The sequence below is a fragment of the Seriola dumerili genome, unplaced genomic scaffold (genome assembly GCF_002260705.1).
Source record: "Seriola dumerili isolate Sdu_G_001 unplaced genomic scaffold, Sdu_1.0 BDQW01000111.1, whole genome shotgun sequence".
Lineage (NCBI taxonomy): Eukaryota > Metazoa > Chordata > Actinopteri > Carangiformes > Carangidae > Seriola > Seriola dumerili.
In genome coordinates, this window is record NW_019174366.1 from 72646 (window position 1) to 92785 (window position 20140).

Below are 20140 nucleotides of genomic sequence, written 5' to 3' on the forward strand. Positions count from 1 at the left end.
GATGCCATCCTCTGCCTTAATAAGCAGGAACTTCACAGGGACACCAGAGGGCCATTAGAGTTTTCTGTCTGTTGAATATTTTCATGCTGACAGAATTTTTGTCGTTCCATTATTACAAACTGCTCCAGTCAGTTTTATTTTTGTAGCACAATATTTGTCTCGAGGGGCTTTAGACACTTGATGCGTATCAGGAAAACTTGCCCAAAAACCCTTTAAAATGGACACCTTTTTTTAATCTTAATATACAAAGAGCTTCACAATTTGCTTTTCATTTAGCCACACACTTACACACTGATAGTGGCAGAGCTGCCATTCAAGGCACCGGCTTACCCACCAAGGTTCAGCTCACATGCTGTATAGACAGAAGGAGCTGGGCACAGAACTCCCAACCTTGTGGTTAGTGGATGAGCAGCTGCTCCAACAGCAGACGTGAAGAATAGAGGAACACAGTAAAATTCATGGGGAGATGTGTATAAAATGCCAAAATCTTAATTTTCTTTTGTAAACTTTTGTATCTAGTGTGAATGTGTTTTTGATGTTGACTGCATGATTGACTATTCACCCAGACCTATGTGGATGATGTTCAGAGGTCAAAACCTATTGTTTACTGGTAATAATAGATAGTCAGTGTATTACCTCAGTCAGTTCAGCAGTTGAGAAAAATGTTGTACCGAAGGAAAGTGCTGTTTTGACAGGAAGATAACGGGTTGAAATATTCTACATGAAGTAAATATTAAATCAAACATTGGATGCTTCGGTGGGCATCTTTTAAAAGTGTCTAAAACTGTTTTTTTCTGCTGACCCCGTTCACAGTAGCACGTCACTCCGCAAGTGTACCGTGTTTTCTGCTGCCTCTCTTAACTTGTAGCGCACTGGTCTGAATCTCCTGTAGGTAACACACTGACTATACATGACTACCTCACACAATCCCACATCAAATAACCCCAACTATCCCTTCAAGCATAACTGTGAATTTTAAGGTAAACACAAGAAACGTTGGCTACAGAAAATGGACCAGACTCAGTGAATAGCTCCCTAAGCTTAACATCCTAAATCCTATGATAACTATTAATTTAGCTATACAGACTAATGAGCAGTGATAACTAACATGTCTTTGGGGTCATCAGGTGGGAACCTCCTTTTCCCAGTGTTTCGTCTAGTTGGTCCCACGACACCTCCAGGAGGCTCGACAGTGATCACTGGCGTCCCAGAGTCACTCCCCTAATGCCAGCCATCACTGCTCCTCACACCACAACTATTTTCTCCTTTATCTTGCCTATGCTATCACAAACAACACTATGATCAACTAGGACAAAACACACTAGCAGATTCAGCAAACAAAAACTCCCCTAAACAGTTCTGTTCTGTTGTGTAGGACTCGATTTTTTTTTTCCCTCAAAAAGTGGCAGCCAATTTGAATGAGGGAGGTAGAGTGTTACTGCTGTGGCCGTATTCTGGGGACCTTTTTCTCTCCGTGTGTGGGTTGTGTTGTGTTCTGTCCACGATGACCACGATCATCATCAGCCTAGCTGCAGAGAGGTTTGGACTTGAGGAGAAGCGGGAAGCAAAATCTCCCTACACCATGAACAACAGAGCAAGCAAGATCCATCAGCTCAGGCAGGAACTTAAGAGCTTGAAGCAGCAGTTTAAGGCTGCGAGTGAGGAGGAGAGGGGGCCGCTTGCGGAGCTATGCAGCATAATCCGCAAGAAGCTGATGACCTTGAGGAGAGCTGAGTGGCATAGGAGGAGGAGGAAGGAGAGGTCCAGGACAAGAGCTGCCTTCCTAGCAAATCCATTTGGATTCACAAAACAGCTGCTAGGACAGAAGCGCAGTGGTATACTTGCCTGCTCCAAAGCTGAGGTCGACCACCACCTCAAGCAAACCTACAGTGACGAATGCAGAGAGCAAGACCTAGGCCCCTGCAGGTCCCTGATCAATCCACCTACGCCGACCCAGTGGAGTACCTTATAAGGTTTATAAGAACTGTCCAAGACTACTCCACAGACTCTGGAAGATCCTGAAGGTGATCTGGAGGAGGGGCAAGGTAGCAGACCAGTGGAGACAGGCAGAGGGTGTGTGGATCCCAAAGGAGGAGAAGTCTCAGAACATCAATCAGTTCCGAACCATCTCGCTATTGAGTGTTGAAGGGAAGATCTTCTTCAGCCTCATTGCAAGGCGACTGACAGACTACCTCCTGAAGAATTCCTACATCAACACATCGGTCCAGAAAGGAGGGATCCCAGAGGTATCTGGTTGTCTGGAGCACACAGGTGTGGTCACTCAGCTTATCAGGGAAGCCAGGGAGAACAATGGGGACCTGGCTGTACTGTGGCTGGATCTCGCAAATGCTTATGGATCCATACCTCACAAGCTGGTTGAAGAGGCACTGAACCGGTATTACATCCCAAAGAAGTTCAGAGACCTCATTCTGGACTACTATGCCAACTTCCACCTCAGAGTTTCCTCCGGCACAACAACCTCCAACTGGCACAAGCTTGAAAAGGGGATCATCACTGGCTGTACAATCTCAGTCATACTCTTTGCACTCGCCATGATCATGCTGGTGAAATCTGCGGAAGTTCAGTGTAGGGGGCCCCTCTCCAAGTCTGGAGTCCGACAGCCACCCATCCGAGCCTTCATGGACGATCTGACAGTGACCACTACATCTGTCCCAGGCTGCAGGTGGATCCTGAATGGCCTTCAGGAGCAGATTTCCTGGGCTCGCATGAACTTCAAGCCGGCTAAGTCGAGGTCCCTTGTGCTGAAGAAAGGGAAGATTACTGACAAGTTCTCCTTCTCACTTGGCACCACCAAGATACCATCACTCACAGAGGAACCTGTGAAGAGCCTGGGAAAGGTGTTCAATTTCAGCCTGAGAGACGCAGCCTCCATAAGAGCAACCAACCAAGACCTGAAGACCTGGCTGGCCGTGGTGGACAAGTCTGGCCTCCCTGGCAAGTTTAACACCTGTATTTACCAACACGGCATTCTCCCTAGAATCCTCTGGCCCCTCTTGGTGTACGAAGTCCCAATTTCAGCGGTGGAAGGCTTTGAGATTAGGATCAGCAGGTTTCTGCGTAGGTGGCTGGGACTGCCGCGAAGCCTGAGCAGCATTGCTCTATATGGGCAGAACAACAAGCTGAGGCTCCCCATCAGCAGCCTGAGTGAGGAGTTCATGGTGACACCGGTCAAGGGAGCTCCTACAGTACCGGGAGTCCAGTGACCCAAAGGTTGCCCAGGCTGGGATTGAAGTCAGGACGGGGTGGAAGTGGAGAGCGGCCGAGGCTGTGGGCGTCGCAGAGTCAAGGCTACGGCAAGTGTTGGTGGGAACAGTGGCACAGGGGAGAGCTGGCCTAGGCAGTAGTAGAACACCTTGTTACGACAAGGCACAGGGGAAAGAGAGGAAGTCACTGATCCTCGAGGAGGTGCGAGCAGGAGTGGAGAAGAGGCGAGCCTGCCAGATGGTGGGGATGCGGCAACAGGGCGCCTGGACGAGATGGGAGCAAGCAGCAGAGCACAAGGTCACATGGACTGAGATGTGGAAGGCTGAACCCCATCGTATAATATTCCTAATCCAGGCGGTCCACGACGTGCTGCCAAGTCCATCCAACCTCTTCACCTGGGGGAAGGTGGAGACACCAGCGTGCCCCCTCTGCCAGAGGAGAGGAACCTTGGAGCACATCCTCAGCTGCTGTCCAAAAGCTCTGGGTGAAGGACAGTACCGCTGGCGACATGACCAGGTCCTGAAAGCTATAGCGGATTCCAACTGCTGTGGGATTAACCACAGCAAGAGCCTTCGCCCAGTGAAGAGCACCACCTTTGTCAGAGCTGGGGAGAAGTCAGCGCCAGCTGCCCGGAACACCTCCTCTGGCCTGTTAGCAACGGCGTGCGACTGGGAACTGTCAGTTGATCTAGGCAAGCAGTTGAAGTTCCCTGAAGTGGTTGCCAAAACAACACTAAGACCAGACATTGTGCTTACCTCAGTGGCCTCCGAGCAGGTGATCCTCTTGGAGCTCACAGTGCCTTGGGAGGACCGGATGGAGGAGGCTAATGAGAGGAAGAGGGCGAAGTATTCTCAGCTGCTGGAGGAATGCCGGAGCAATGGGTGGCGAGCGATATGCCAACCCATTGAAGTGGGATGTCGAGGGTTTGTGGGCCAATCCCTCTGCAGGGCCTACAAGATGCTTGGCATCACAGGGGCCAGCCAGCACAGGGCCACCAAGTTAGCCACTGATGCAGCAGAAGTGGCATCAAGGTGGCTGTGGATCAGGAGGTGTGAGGCGTGGCATGTAGGGCAGTAGCGCTACCTGGACACAAGCTGGGGCCTGATCAACCCTGACTGGGTCACCTAGGGGAGGGGGTCTGATTGTTGAAAGACCCAAAATCCCCTGTGATCCTAGGTTACATCACTGATAATGTGTCCAGGTGCACCAATGGTGTATCTAAGAAACTGTCTCGGTCACCTGTTGTTGCCGTCTGACCCTGCGAGAGGGGATGCCCGTGACGTCACCGGGATTTCTTGGGAGTGCTCCGCCTTTTCACCGCACCTTCGATGCTCCAGCTGCAAGCCATCTCTCTTGATCAGCTGGGACCGCCTCTCGCCTCCACCCAGCATATAAAAGAGCTGTCATTTGTTTGTTCGGGGCGATCTGTGTTGCCCGTACGCAGACTCGCCACCATGCTGTGTACCAGTGCTTGTTTTGGTTGTGGATAACTGTTTAGAGTTGAGTGAAACTCTGTGAGAGCTAGGGTTGTTTTTTTGGTTGTTGTCTAGCGTAAAGCTAAGTGCAGCTCTGTTTGAGAGCCGGTGTTTTGTTGTTTTGTTTGTCTTTTGTTAGCTGCTGGTGTTCTTTTGTGTTAATTGCGTTATTGGGTGGCTCTGTTTTTCTTGTGCCGCCTCTCTTTTGTTTAACCTGCTTACTTTTGTTAATAAATGACTTTATTTAACCCTTAACATCTTGGGTTTTATGTTACTTTCTAACAAGCTGGTTGTAACATAGAGTCAGGGAGAGATCCCTTGTTGGGCTAAACTTTCCCCCGCTGGATTAGACTGTGCTCTACCTCCCCCTACTCCCCCACTCTCCAAGACAGTACAACTCACCTAAAACAAACAAACTCACTTAAACAGTCAAAGACACACTACAAACCAATTCAAAACAATACAAACAATACAGGCCAACTCACCTGGACTAACCGCATAGTCTCAAAGAGGCTCACACAGGCCACACCCCCCACTTAAAAACACTTCCTCTTCCTGGATTTCTTCCTTGCTTCTCCTAAGAGTTGGTCTATCCTAAGTGCTCCCCCTGCTGGGCCCCCAGTTACCATTATTTCTTCTCATCCAAATCCACTGACTGGATCTTACTGCCTCATCTGACATGTCCTTTACTATTTTCCTCACACTCTGTCCACTTCCTCCTAACTCCCTCACCAAACAGACAACAGACCTTGCTACAAATCCTCTACATCCTACTTCCACTGGACAAATCCTAACTTTCCATCCTTGCTGCTCTGCTTCTGCCCCTAACTCTACATACCTAAGCTTTTTCCTTTTATATGCTTCTACAACTGAGGCCTCCCATGGAACAGTCAGCTCTATGAAATATACTCTCATTCTACTCCTAGACCACAAGACTATGTCAGGCCTTAGCTTTGTACTGGCTATTTCCTGGGGAACAACAAGCTTTCCTCCTAAATCTACCTGCATTTCCCAATCACAAGCATCCTCTAAGCTGCCTTGCCTCCTTGCTGTCTTACCAACTTTCTCTCCCTCTTGAACAAACAATGAACAAAGCGGGTCTCCATTTACCCAGAGTTTTAGGCTCAGGGGAGTTGGCAATACATCATATGTTGCCCCTATCAAAAATCTAATACTACTTTCCTCCATACTCCACAGCTCTTTCCAGCTAAGCTTTTTCTTGTCTACACCTTCCCAATTCACCCACTGTCCCTGCTTAGCCTGGGCCACTGTCTTTGCACCCCTTAATATTTCCTCCTGTCTACGAACCTGCTCCACAACTAGCTTTCTCTTTGGGACCTGTTCTACTCCACACCAGTTTGCCTGGGCCAAGCCCCAAGCCTCCCCGGCCTATTTGGACATTACCCACAATCTCTGTATGCCTGAGCGTTGCTTCCGCCTCCTGTGCTGCCATTGTTGGATTCCATTTTCTCCCCTTGATTGGGTTTGGAACCACCTTACTAACTACCACATCTTTACTCCCAGATAACAGGAGCTCTGTCCTAATCTTAGTACATTTAAACTCCTCCACTAGACTAGTTACTGGGAGTTGAAGTATGCCTTTCCCATACAGTGCCACTGTACTTAAACATCTAGGAACACCTAGCCACTTCCTAATGTAAAAGCTAACTAATCTTTCCATTTTTTCTGCAGCAGATAATGGAATCTCATATACAGACAGTGGCCACATCAACCTGGGAAATAACCCAAACTGCAGACACCACAAATTTAACTTTCCTGGAAGCCCTGATTTATCTATTCTATCCAGTCCCTCAGCAACATCTTTCCGAAACTGCACTACCTGTTCTCCGTCATTGAAGTCTGCCTTGTACCACCTACCTAGACTCTTTACTGATTTTTCCCTAATTATTGGAATTTCCTCTTCGTCTATTACAAACTTCCTATCACTTAACTTCCCTCTACTTATTGAGATACTTCTAGACTTACTAGGCTTGATTTTCATACTAGCCCACTTTAAGTTTTTATTAAGTCTCTCAAGTACCTTTTTCATACATGGCACGGTTGTAGTTATCAACGTCATGTCATCCATGTAGGCCCTAATTGGTGTAAGGCACATCCCATCCTGCCGCCTCTCTCCACCTACAACCCACTTAGAAGCTCTAATGATTACCTCCATCGCCATTGTGAATGCCAATGGAGAAATCATGCACCCTGCCATAATGCCTATTTCTAGCCTCTGCCACCCTGTTGTAAAGCCTGCTGTACTTAAGAATAGTCTAATATATTGGAAATACGACCTTACTAAATTAACCACTACTCCAGGCACTTTAAAATAATCAAATGCCTCCCAAATAAGGCTATGTGGCACTGAACCAAATGCATTTGCTAAATCCAAAAATATGACATGCAAGTCTCTTTTCTGTCTTGGCTGTCTGAATTTGATGCCAAATCATGCTAGTGTGCTCTAAACACCCTGCGAAACCTGGTATTCCTGCCTTCTGTACTGCAGTATCTATTAAGCTATTCCTTTCTAAATAACTAGCTAATCTCCGTGCGACTATGCTAAAGAAGATCTTCCCCTCTACATTTAGGAGAGAGATCATTCGAAACTGACTCAGGTCTGAGGATTCCTTCTCCTTTGGAATAAAAACACCTCCTGCCCTACGCCATGCTCTGGGAATAACCTGTTTCTCCCAAACTATTCTTAATTGCCTCCACAAAAACTTTAGGATATCAGGTGCGCTTTTATAAACCCGGTAGGGGACTCCATTTGGCCCTGGGGCCGAAGAAGCCTTTGCACGCCTGACTACCTCCTCAACCTCCTTCCACCTGGGTGGTCTAACATCCATCTCATGATCTATCTTTCCTAATGGTGGCATGTCAGGTGGAAGGCCTACTACTCTATTCTGCTCAAAATCTGAATACGTGTTTCTTAGATACTTTTCTACTTCTAACTTTGTTGCCTTAAGCTGCCCTCCCTTTTCCTGGTTAAACAATCCTTTAACAAACTTGAAAGGGTCCCTGTAAAACGCTGTCCTTACATATTCTTTCTTCTTTCTCTTTTTCCTAAGATATTCAGCCCTTCTAAGTACTGCTAGCCTGCCTCTCAAATCTTCTTGCAACACATTAATTCCCCCCCTCTCTTCCTCTGTTGCCCTTTTCCACTGCTTTCTTAATTATCTTCTTTCCTTAACTAATTTCTCCATTTCCCTTTGCCGTCTAGACTTAACTAACTGTACTCTTTCAACCCTCTTTCTGTCTTGCACCCCAAATCTTTCTGCACCATAGGAGTAAATTATATCTCCCATCTTCTCTATTCTATGGCTTGCATTTCCTCCTAGTCTGCTTAAAATTACTGACAAATCTCTATTGACTGACTCCCATTCTTTCTTGCTATTTGCCCTCAGCCATTTAACTCTAGTTTTCTGCTCCATATTTCTCTCTCTGACTGGCCTGTTCACCTCAATATCAGCTGCATCCCCTCTTGTAGTCTCCTCTTCCCCCTCTGTGGCTGTGTTATTGATATCCTTCGAACTGTGGTTTTCTACCCTTTCGCTGGACTTCATCCGACTTATTCGATTGACTTCTTAAAAAGTGATAAGTACAGGTGATATAAGTACAGGGCAGTTTCAGTTGTATCTCTCAGTGTAACCGTGCTCTGCTGCACTTCACTGTGACCCTTCAACTCTGCATTGTGTGCGGAGAATAAGGAGCAGGAAGCTTGCTTATCTTTATGTGGCGCCATTTATTGTCTGAACAGGAACACAAAACGAACTGGTCAGTCACACAGCTGGCTCTCACACAGCACACTTCTAAAGAACAGAAGTTATTTTAGCACAGAGGCCAACTAGCTAGCTTAAAGAGTGCGATATGCCGTTATTTGAACATTTCAGCACTTAAAACATACAGCGACTCTCTCATAACTCTATTCATGAACATTTCTACAAATCACAGAGAGCATATATGTTCATACTTTGTACATACAGACGTTATTACACAATATTTACACACCGTGCTGCGCTCTGCAGCTCACTTCAGGCACATCTCTCATGAACTGGTGATCTCTCAAAGCTGCCAGTAGCATATATCTACTACCTCCAAGAGAAGGTACCCTTGAGCCATTAAATCTATATAGATACATCGATGTGAGATCATAGCAATTACAGCAAGTGGAATCACATGCTAGACAAACTCTGTTACATCATCAACCATGTCCATCTCTATCATACAGACTCATTGGCTGTACATCACTAATATTGAAATACATGACCCAGTTACAGAAACAGATGTTAAAAATAACAGTTGTGATGAAGCAGTAGATCAGTGTCAAAAAGGTACAAAAGGCACATCAGTTAGTTCTAGTTCTTTTTTATCCACTGCAGTTCTTGTGGAGAAGATAAACTCTCATTACCAGTTCTACCACAGAAAAATTTCATTTTGCAAAAATAAGTACAGAAGTTTTAGATACTTGAACAACCTGTAAACAGAACACTGAGATCAAGCATGAGCACCTTATAAATATTTGTGTCTCTACTGTGATCACTAGTCAGCTAATTGTTTTTTGACTCCATACTGATGACCAGAGGGAGAAAGAGTGATTTGGAACAAGGGTCACCAACACCATTTTACATGCTATAGTGCTAGTTAGTGTGCAACTCCCTTCTAATTTCACAAAATATTTTATAGGCTACTCTTCACCAACTCACCTGGAACACCTACAGTGTCAGACACTTTGTCCAGGCATATTTTTTTAAGTCCCTGTAAACAAACATATCAAATAAAGAACAGAGAAACCTGCCAATGCAATTATCAGTTTCTTTTCCTTTGTGCTTGGGAACAAAAGTTTACACAGTTGTGTTCTCTAGTGTTCTGTAGAGCGGACACTCTGCTTGGTCACCACTGAACCAAGTCATAGCTCTCTAGCATAAAGTTTCAACTTTATATGACACCCACACTGTCACATCACCAAGAGATGGTGGCTCACATAGAAAGTCACTTTGATGTTCTCACCCACTTTCAATCTGAACTATGGAGCCACCGATTATCGGCCTGGCCAATTATTGGTGGTAATGAAGAAAACCAGGGTGAGTGCTGCACAGGGTAAAAAAGGTATTGTGGAGAACTTAAAGAAGAAAACTGTGAAACCAGGTGCTCTTCCAGGATGAGGCCAGTGGTCAGATAAACTAAAATTGTCCAGTGTAATAAGTCTTATAAGAATTGAAACTGTACAATGGCAGTCAGAAAAAATATCGAGGCACTCCGATTGTAAATGTGAAACTAAAAATCCTTTATTAATATGTGGATACGCCACCATGTTTCGTCTCATAGAGTCTTCATCAGGGCATAAGTACAATGACAAACAGGTGTGCATATAAAGGCTCATCAAATAGTCATGTGACATAGTCACGTAATGTGTGGATTCAACCACTTGAAAACAAAACAAGTTATTGTGGCGGTGTTCAGTATTAAAATTGTGGTGGTGTTTGAACACAACATGACAGTTATGACAATAGAAACAACAAGAAATAAAAAAACATATTTAAAGTGTATCACACAAATATAAGCTAAGACAAAAAACTACACATAATCATATACAATAAAAACTCAGGCAGGGGAGAAACTAATAGTAATGTATACAAATAAAGTACACTAAACTCTTGTGGCCTGCGTCCTATGACAAAACAAAAAACTCAGGATGAGTCAATTACCTTTCCTTGTGTGTCTCAATGTTTTTACTTCCTGTCTTGGTCCTGTTTCTCTGTGTGATGATTGCCTGCCCCGCCCTAATGTGTTTCACCTGTGTTGAATCACCCTTGCCTCCCTTGTGTCTATATAGTCTTTGTGTGCCCCTTTGTCTGGGTTGGTTCGTCTGTTCATCTATGGTTTTTCCGCGATCTTTTCATGTCTGGTTGGTCCTCAGTCTGTTCATGTTGCCAGTTCAAATCTGCTGTTGTCATCCCTTGTGGTTCCTTGTGTTTTGGCCTGCTGTTTAAGTTCTTGTGTAACCCCCATTCTTCGGTTTCCTTTTGTGGTTCACCAGCAGGTTCTTAAGTTAATAAACTTTTTGCACCTCATTCCCCTGTGTTGGCTGCATTTGGGTCCAGCCTTACCCGCATCATGACAGAATGTGACAACATGAGACTCTGTATCAGACCACACAATGAAATTGTCATGTGCATGACTGGATTGTCACATAAGAGTTACATCCAATTTTCAGTAGGTGGTGCCACAAAATACATTAAAACACAACAGGAGAAGAATAGGACAATCTTTCTTAACAGTGATCATTCACAATTCATAGTGCTATAAGAATAATCCATTGCTAGTACTACTACTACTACTACTACTACTACTAATAATAATAATAATAGGTCTAATAATAAGTTTATGATAATGCAGACATTGCAGACATTTGCCCAACAACACACCCTCCCTCCCACAGTGTAATGTCACAGAGCTGCCACAACAAAATGCTCTGCAGCCTGCTATAATCTGACACAACGGGTGTCACTTCAGTCAATCAGTCCCACAGCACAGTCCATTCAAATGACAATTTTATTTTAGCCCTTTCATAAAGCACACACTGTATAAAGCTGGGTTTATTTGCATACAAACAATCCTAGCCAGCGAGCAGAGCTAGCTAACTTTTCAATTTAGATGAGGCTAGCTGAGCTAGCCAGCAGGACAAAAGTAGCATACTTGCTCAAAAATTGGCTAACATTATAGCTACCCCCTCCACCCCTACAACATTAACAAATGCCTTACCTTTTCCTGTGAGTGTTTTTCTTCTTCAGTTCTCTTCTTTTTTCTGCACCAGAGGGATATGTCCTTTTTGATATCATGATACCATTACTAACACTACCGTTTTTCTCTTCACTGACATGACGTGCAGCTGTCAGTCAGCCCATCATACCTGTCAGCAGATGTCACTCATTGCGTGACAGCCTAATGATACAAATAAAGACAGGTAATTTTAATTCTCCCCAAATACATTGAGGCTGAACTTGCAGCTTGGGGCCCCCTAGTGGCTGTGGGGGCCCTATGCATCTGCATAGTCCGCATATTGTCACTAACTGTATCTGATCAGTTCTGTGAGTTTATCTGAGCCTGTTCACAGACGACAGCTGCTGCTGTGGGTCAGAAAATGAAAACAATGAGCTCAAAGAGGCTGAGGGCTCTAGAGAACTGTGGGGAAGAGCCTTTCACACTATACAGTCATTGATCCATTGTTACTATAAAAACATTTTACTGCACCTTTAACTTGTAGTATTTTTTTTACATTATGTTAGTAACCATCTGCATTTTAAAATAAAAAGCTCCATTTCATCACACTGCCGTTGAGTTGCTGTGTGCAGTGTCTCTGAGGGCTTATGAGTGATCCTTTCTGACATCTCTATTACTGCGAATCTGTCTGGACAGAGAGGCATGGCCAGCAGAGTCTAGTCACACACACCCCCACCACCACTACCACCACCACCCCCAAGCTGAGATCGATAGTCATTTGGTCAGACCAATTCAACCTCAGTCAGCCTGAGTTCTGTGCTTTACTCCTCAGCATTAACATTTACATGTCAATTTTAGTTAGATTGGACTCACTGGAAGAGGTAATTGAAGAGAAGGCCAGTCAGTGTGTGTGTGTGTGTGTGTGTGTGTGTGTGTGTGTGTGTGTGTTCTTTTCTGAAGTAGATAGTGAGACAGAACAGCTTCCTCTCCATACTAATGTGTTTATACTGCTAATACCAATGAAGGCTCAGGGCTTTCTATATACTGATTTTCATAATAAAACCTGTCGTCTAATAAACAGAGGTAAAACTAGGCAAAATGTACAGACACATACCTGTTGATAACTGATATTTTGTAGCAATGTTTCATTGCATTTTGACCATTTTAATGCCAGGACTAAATCAATACATTAATTAAACTGGTATGCGTGTTTCCCTTTTATTACTACTCTTATCAGAGTATAAAAGCTTTGAACTTGCACAGGTCAAGTAGCATAAACAGGATAAAGAAGTAAAAGGTATTTGATATTTTTAGATATGTTATTTTCGGAAAAATATATTGACTGTAGGCATCAGTTATGCTTATTATATCATCTAACAGCCTGTTTGTTTCAAGCATACACCAGCCTTCACTCTCTCAGTTTGTTTATTGTTTATTTGGCTCCCCATTACCTTCCACTACAGCAGGGTGCTGGGGTCCACATAAAATCATTCATACACAATCAGCATATAAACATATAACAAACAAACAAAAAAGCATTCACTGACACCCTGTCAGTCTAAACAAAGTTACATAATTAAAAATCAAATACTCAACATATCAGACAACTTTAACAATACATGAAAAAAATGTAAACAGTAATGCTATGCATTAAAACAAACAAACATCCTTGCAGATGGTATCATAGGGCAATCTCTTTCATCAGTTTCTCTGATTTTTTAAAGTAAATATTTGCTTCTGATTTGCTTTATGTGTTGGTAGTGAGTTCCACTGGCTGGAGACTGGAGACTTTGTAAGTTCTAGATGGCCCTGGCTGACCTGTCTAGTTTGATGATTGTTACAGAACAATTAGTACAGACATGTCAAACACACAAAGTCTGATTTTCTGTCTATGATAGCATTATGGATAAATGTCAGAAGGCTGAACGTTAATTTCGCCAGTCAACTTTAACAGACTGCGGTGCATCTTAATGACATTAGTTTGAAACAAGCAGATGAGAGCTAGTCTTCCAGCCCTATTTTCTGGAGTATTTTGATATCTTTTTTTACTGCGCTTGACCACACAACTGTGCAGTACCCTAGATGTGAGAGAACATGTTCCACCTGATTCCTAACTAATGGTGTTACGCAGAGGGAGCATTTACGCATCAAAACGATACCCTTCCCCATTTTTACAATACTTGCATTAATATGGTCTGACCATGTTAAGCAGTCATCAATTATGACATGAAGTAATTTCATTTTCCTAACTTGTTGCATTGGTGTCCCCCCTATGGATAGATCTAGTTGGGGGTCACTAGCTAGTCTTTTTCTTGTGCCAAAGACAATTCACTTTGTTTTGGCTACATTCTAAATCAGATTATTTTCCTCTACCCAATCAGACACAGAGTTCAGTTCAGTGCTTAATGCTTCATTTAGTTCATCAGTAGTAGATGCAGCACAAAACAGGGCTGCTTCATTTGCATACTTTGTTATTTTTGCTTGTTCTAATACATATGGCAAGTGGTTTGTGAAAATAGGAAATAAGAGTTGGCCCAAGCAAATACCTTATGGGACTCCCCAACATACATCTTTGTTTTCTGAAAAGCTTCCCTTAAAATACATTCTTTGTTTTCTCCCAGACAGATTACTCTCCATCCAAGAGATAGCAGTTGGTAAAAAAAACATAGCCCTTTAATTTGGTTATTAGGAGCTCATGGTTTATATATTATTAAAAGCAGCACTGAAATCAAGCATCACAGACCAAACCATGTTTTTATTGTCTATCTCCATTAACCAGTTATCTGTCATGTGAATTAGAGCAGAGTTGGTAGAGTGACCAGCCCTGTATGCATGTTGTTGTTATGAGTTCATTAATAAAAAAAATAATGCTGAATTTGATTGAAAACTGTTTTCTCCAATAATTCACTGAGAACTGGTAGTGGGCTAATGGGCCTACTATTTGCCCCAGAAAATGGAGCTTTTTTGTCTTTTGGCATAGGTAGGACTTTGGACTGCTGGACTGCCAACAGGACACAAGGAACAGGATTCAGCCGGACCACTGACTGGAAAACAGAATCAGGAGTCAGCTGGGCCACCGACAGGACACAAGGAGCACGATTCAGCCGGACCACTGACTGGAAACCAGAATCAGGAGTCAGCTGGGCCACCGACAGGACACGAGGAGCAGGTGAGATGTTGTCCAGAACCACCAACTCCGGAACAAGAGAGGAGTTGACCAGGACCCTGAAACAACTGATGCGTCAGCCAGGATGGTCGACCCAGGAATTGAGTCTGGAGCTGATGAGACGTCAATTGGTACCCCCGACGCTGGAACACCTGATGAATCAGCCAGGGTAGTTAGCAAAGGCTCGAGGTCACAGGAGAATTGAGGCTTATGGAGCAATCTCAAAAAAGCCATGAAGTTGGCATAGGCTGCTGGGTCCATTTCTTAGTCAGTTCATTCTGTCACAGTTTGTGGTAAGGCTGGACCCAAATGCAGCCAACACATGGGGATGAGTGCAAAAATGTTTATTCACAGAAGACAAAAACTGGTGAAAAGCCAAAGCACGAGGAATCACAGGGGACAACAACAGCAGGCCAAAACACGAGGAACCACAGGGGATACAGATAACACAAGGAACTTCAACAGATACCAGAGGGGAGAATAACAGACGAACAGACACAGACAAAGGGGAGCACAAAGACTGAATAGACACAAAGGAGGCAAGGGTGATTGAACACAGGTGAAACCCATTCAGGCGGGGCAGACAATCACCAAACAGGGAAATAGGACAAAGACAGGAAGTACAAACATCAAGAGACACACAAGGAAACTGACTACAAAACAAAACAGGAAATAACAAAATCAAAACATAAATTGTCCATCATGGTAAACCATGACACATATGACAGAGAGCTCTGCATTGGTATTATGCAATCACTTAATTTTTCTACCTTGTTAATGAAAAATTTGTTAAAATAGTTTTCTATTTCTTGAGACTTTGTGATATAAACACCCTCATGATCTACAAAAGTGGTGTGCATATTTGATTTCCCTCTCGTAATTTTATTCAGTGTCTTCCATATTTTCTTGTTATCATTTGTTGCGTTTAATGTTTTTTTATGTTATGTGTTTTTATGTTTATAATATTCTCTTTTTGTATTCTTACTCACTTTGGTGACCTTATTCCTTATTATATTTCCCTATTGTTTAAGCAACCTGATTGATTTGCAACCTTCCTAGCATCATCACGCTGAGTCATCAAAGCCTTCAACTCATCATTTAACCATGGGGCATTGTTATGTTCCTTCTGTGCCAGATCGTCTCGTTCTCTCATGACAGCGTTCCATCATTTTTCCTTGTGAGTTTCTTAGAGCCAATAGTTTCCTGACCTGTTTTTGCCTTTTGACCTTGCCTTTTGCCTGCTGATTTGGACACTGTTGCACTTCTTACTGATCACATGTGTAACGACCTCGTTCTGATTAAAAGCATTGATTTTTGAACTGAGTCTGTGTTTGTGTTTGAGTCCAAGCCTGTGGCTCAGCATTGACACGGAGTGTGATCCTATATCCCATTTTGGGTGTTTTAATATTCCTTTTAATGGCAACCAACTTGTGATCACTGCAACTTATGTAATCCATGCAGGTTGATAACTTTGCACCAGCCTTATTTGTAAACATTGTGGTTGGTTGGTTCACAACTTGGGTTAGATTGCAAGTGCTACAGAGAGGAGCTTTTTGCTCAGGTGGCAATTTGAGGAGAGTTAATCGATGTTCAAATAACCCAATATAAACAATTCTTTGTTTTCATCAGATACTTTATCAATAAGATCACACATCCCAATTAAGTATTTTATATTAGCATTCGGAGGCCTGTAACAACAACGATTGACATTGGCTTCAAGTGTGGCATGCAATTCTGCACCCAAATAGCTTCTATATCACTCAACAAAAAATCCTTATGGTCATTTGCTGATATTTGACTCTTTTCTGATGCCATTTCCTTCAAAGAAGATAGCAACCACAGCTATTAATAATTATAATTACACTGAGCCCATCTGCTTCAGAGACAGAGACGTTTCAGAGGTGTGTCAGTCAGTTGGCTTGGTTCCACCCTGACCTCGTACAATAATGAGGTGTTTTTATCTTCTTGAAGTGCGGTTCTCCAATACACAATGACCCCCTACCACAAATACTGTGCATGAAATGCAATTATTGTACAGCAGGAGAATACAAGGTGGTTATCATCCCTTCACTGTTCTTAATTAACTTATCCACTTTGCAAAAGAATTCTGGCCCATAGGGAAAATTCTAAATTGGCTGAGGGAGGCTTGCCTCCTCTTGAGATGTGATAATCCAAATAAACATCTCTCACCAGGATAACTCAGAATAGCTCTGCATTTTCTGTGCTCTGCAGTGGAGAAAAGAGCAAGTAGGGGAGCTTTGTTCTTGTGTTTTAGCAGAGGAGGGGTAAACTTTAGGCAGAGTTTCTGTCATTTGGGGATCCAGCTAAGCCCTGATTGATAAAACTGGGCCTGTGTTGTGAGAAGTGTGTCACACTCCCCAGACAGGTCTGCTAATAACATTAGCAGAGAGGAAGGAAACGTTTGACTCTATCTTTCAAGCACAGGATGTCACTCGCACATTTGATATCTCTTCAGAGGCAACAAAGCAAACACTCATAACACTGAAACCATATGGCATGTATAAATAAGTTATCTGGTGGAGAGAGAGGAGTGTTTTCTCTGGGCTACATTCAGCTAAAGGCTTTGTGTTTGTGGTTTTGAACTGGCAACTCAATGATGAGACGGTGCTGACAGATTACACCCAGTGTTCGGATGTTTTCCATCTGCTGTCAACAGCAGCTCAGAAACACTGTGCTTGTAAACAACCTTGTTATCTTGACTATTATGATTCACTGATACTGGTACAATATATGAGTTTGCCTGTATGGGCCCAATACTATTGTTCTATTAAAGGGAAAGTTCAACATTTTGGGAGCTGTGCTTTCTTTCTCAAGAATACAGAGCTGGAGTCAGACTGTAGCTAGCCTAGCTTAGCATAAAGACTGGAAGCAGGGGGAAACAGCTGACCTGGCTCTGTCCAAAGTTCAACAATACACCCAAAAGTAGCAAATACCCTGAGTACTTTAATTTGCATATTCAAATTTTTAATGAAACCAGAGCAGTTTTATGTAATACCATTCTGCAAACTAAACCTAGATTATCTTATTAACCTGAATGAGTGGGTGGAGGCAGCCTGCCTCGGTACACAGGGTTTGTAGGAAGGCTGGCGAAAAATTTGATTATGATCTGATCTGCCATGCGGTCGTAGAGCTGAAGCAGTGTTAGCCTCCTTGGCGTTTGCATACAATAGATCACAGGGGACTGCTCTGACTCTGTTCTTGTTCACCCTGTATACGGTGGACTTTAATACAGTCACATCCATGAAATTCTCAGATGACACAGCAATGGTGGTGTGTATCAGGAAGAACGGGCAGGAAGAGGAGTACATGGCGATGGCCTTCAGTGAATGGAGCAACAAGAACTGCCTCCTTCTGAACAAGGAGATGGTCATCAACTTTCGGAGGTCTAGGCCCACCCTTCAGCGAGTCAACATTCAAGGGAAGGACATTGAGGTGGTGCACCCCAGAACTGGCTCTTTTTCCTCAGGAGGCTCAGGTCCTTTGATGTCTGCAGTGAAATGCTGCATGTTTTATCAGTCACGTTTTAAAAGTAGTAGTAAGGCCATTGGTGGCCAATGAACTTTTTTATGCTACACTCTGCTGGGGCAGCAGCATGTCAGACATGAACACAAGGACACTGGACAAGCTGGTCAAAAAATCTGGGTCTGTGCTTGGCAGGAATCTGGACTCACTCAGGACTGTTGTTGAGAGACACATGCAATGTAAGATAGAGGCCATCTTGGACAATACCAACCATCCTCTCCACAACATCCTGGCAAGACAGACAAGCAGCTACAGCTGCAGCCAACATCTCATGTCACTGCACTGCAGAACAGAGAGGTGTAGGAAATCCTTTGTCCCTGCTGCCATCCTGGTTGATAGGGAGGTATCTGCCTATCTACCTATCTACCTTCCTACCGACCAACATATCCATATATCCATCCCATGTATGTAAACTGTTTTTGTAACAGGCTGTAAACATGTTTATATCTGCTGTAAATTTAGATATTTTGTGGCTCTATGGGGATTAACTCAACCCCATCTTTACACTTTTTTTTTAACTTTGTTTAACGAGTCAGCAACAGTCAGCTGCTGACTGTCAGTCACCCTGGAAAACTCCAGATGGTGACTCTGCCCTTGTATGAGAGTTTGGACAAATTTGAACAAAACGTAAAATGCAACAGTCTTAAAACAACAGTACCACAATAACAAACCTGGAGTTAGCCCCATAGTTTCTCATTCAAATAGCAGAGGCACAACTCAATGAAATAATGTCAGTTCTACAAAATATTCTTAACATTTTAGAATAAGGCTTCACGGTTTAGAGAGAATGAACTTTTCTGTAGCGCCATTAGGAAAAACTGTATGTACATTCATGATCTAAGTGGAATCGACCCATTTGAACTGAATGACTCCATGGCCTTTCATTTCCAGCCCCACATAACTTGTAAATCAGTGTTGTTCATCCAACGCTAATTCATTATAGGAAGTAAAGAGGCTGCTAATGAGGATTTTGGCCTTTTCTCTTAATTTTTAGTGAGTAGCGCCTTTATTCTTACTTCATTGTCTGGTTTTTAGCTTGACCCCCTACTTGGCTTCTGCAGAGCTTTGTCTGTGAAATATTATTGGAAAAGTAAAATTGCAATCTTCAAATTAATCCATGCAGTCCCCTTTCTCCTGCATAGTTTTTCAACTTTAAAGTCTATTTTGCTCTTGAAAATAACAAACCGCAGAGGAAAGCCTTAAGCTCTCCATCAAACAGAATATAACACAAAAAGTCCTCAGAAACACAAAGAAACAGCCACAGTAACACAAAGAAGACAAAGCACTTGGAGAAAAATGGGGCCAGCTGTTTATTTGCTCATGAGAATAATATGCATATATTTTAAAAGCCAAATACTCATCTACAAAAGGGACGAGGATAGATGGAATACAGCCAGTTTCATTAAGAGGGGTACACGGTGAAGAGGATGGAGCTGTCAGGAGGCCTGTGGGGTAAATAAACACTCTATCATTACAGACGCAGCCGCTCTGAGCTGGGTTTGTTTGACAAAAGTAGCATCTGTTTCACTTGGAGTCCTGGAGCTGTTTAACAGGGAGCTCCACTGAACTCCATTCACCCTCAGTTAGCAGCTACCTGTAGGCTAAACAGGAGGAAGAAGTAAGGGTGCTGACTTTACATGCTAGAGTATGATGTCCAGTCCCCACAGGATGAGACAACAACCGACTGCTTTGTTCTAGCTGAAGGCCAACCAAAGTCAAGCTTTTTACATAGCACAAGCTAAGGGCATGATGCATTTATTGAGTATATAAGAGTATTGAGTGTATAAGTTAAATTATAACACCCAGCTATTATTATCAACACCCAGTAGCATCAAATCAGTTTAATCCAGCTCAGTGACCACCAGCTGTTCGACATTCAGAGTTAAGTGTGGCACAAGTCTTCATAAACACTCTGAAATCAAACCATGTATTACACATAATTTTAATGTTTTCATTTCAAAGATCGTAGTGTTTTTCCATTGCTGAGACCAGGGCGTATAATCATGTA

At 43.2% G+C, this 20140-nt stretch overlaps 1 pseudogene; it reads left to right on the plus strand.

Moving 5' to 3' along the window:
- The first annotated feature begins 1504 nt into the window (after positions 1–1504).
- Positions 1505–4330, plus strand: LOC111223579 (annotated as a pseudogene).
- The last annotated feature ends 15810 nt before the right edge of the window (positions 4331–20140 follow it).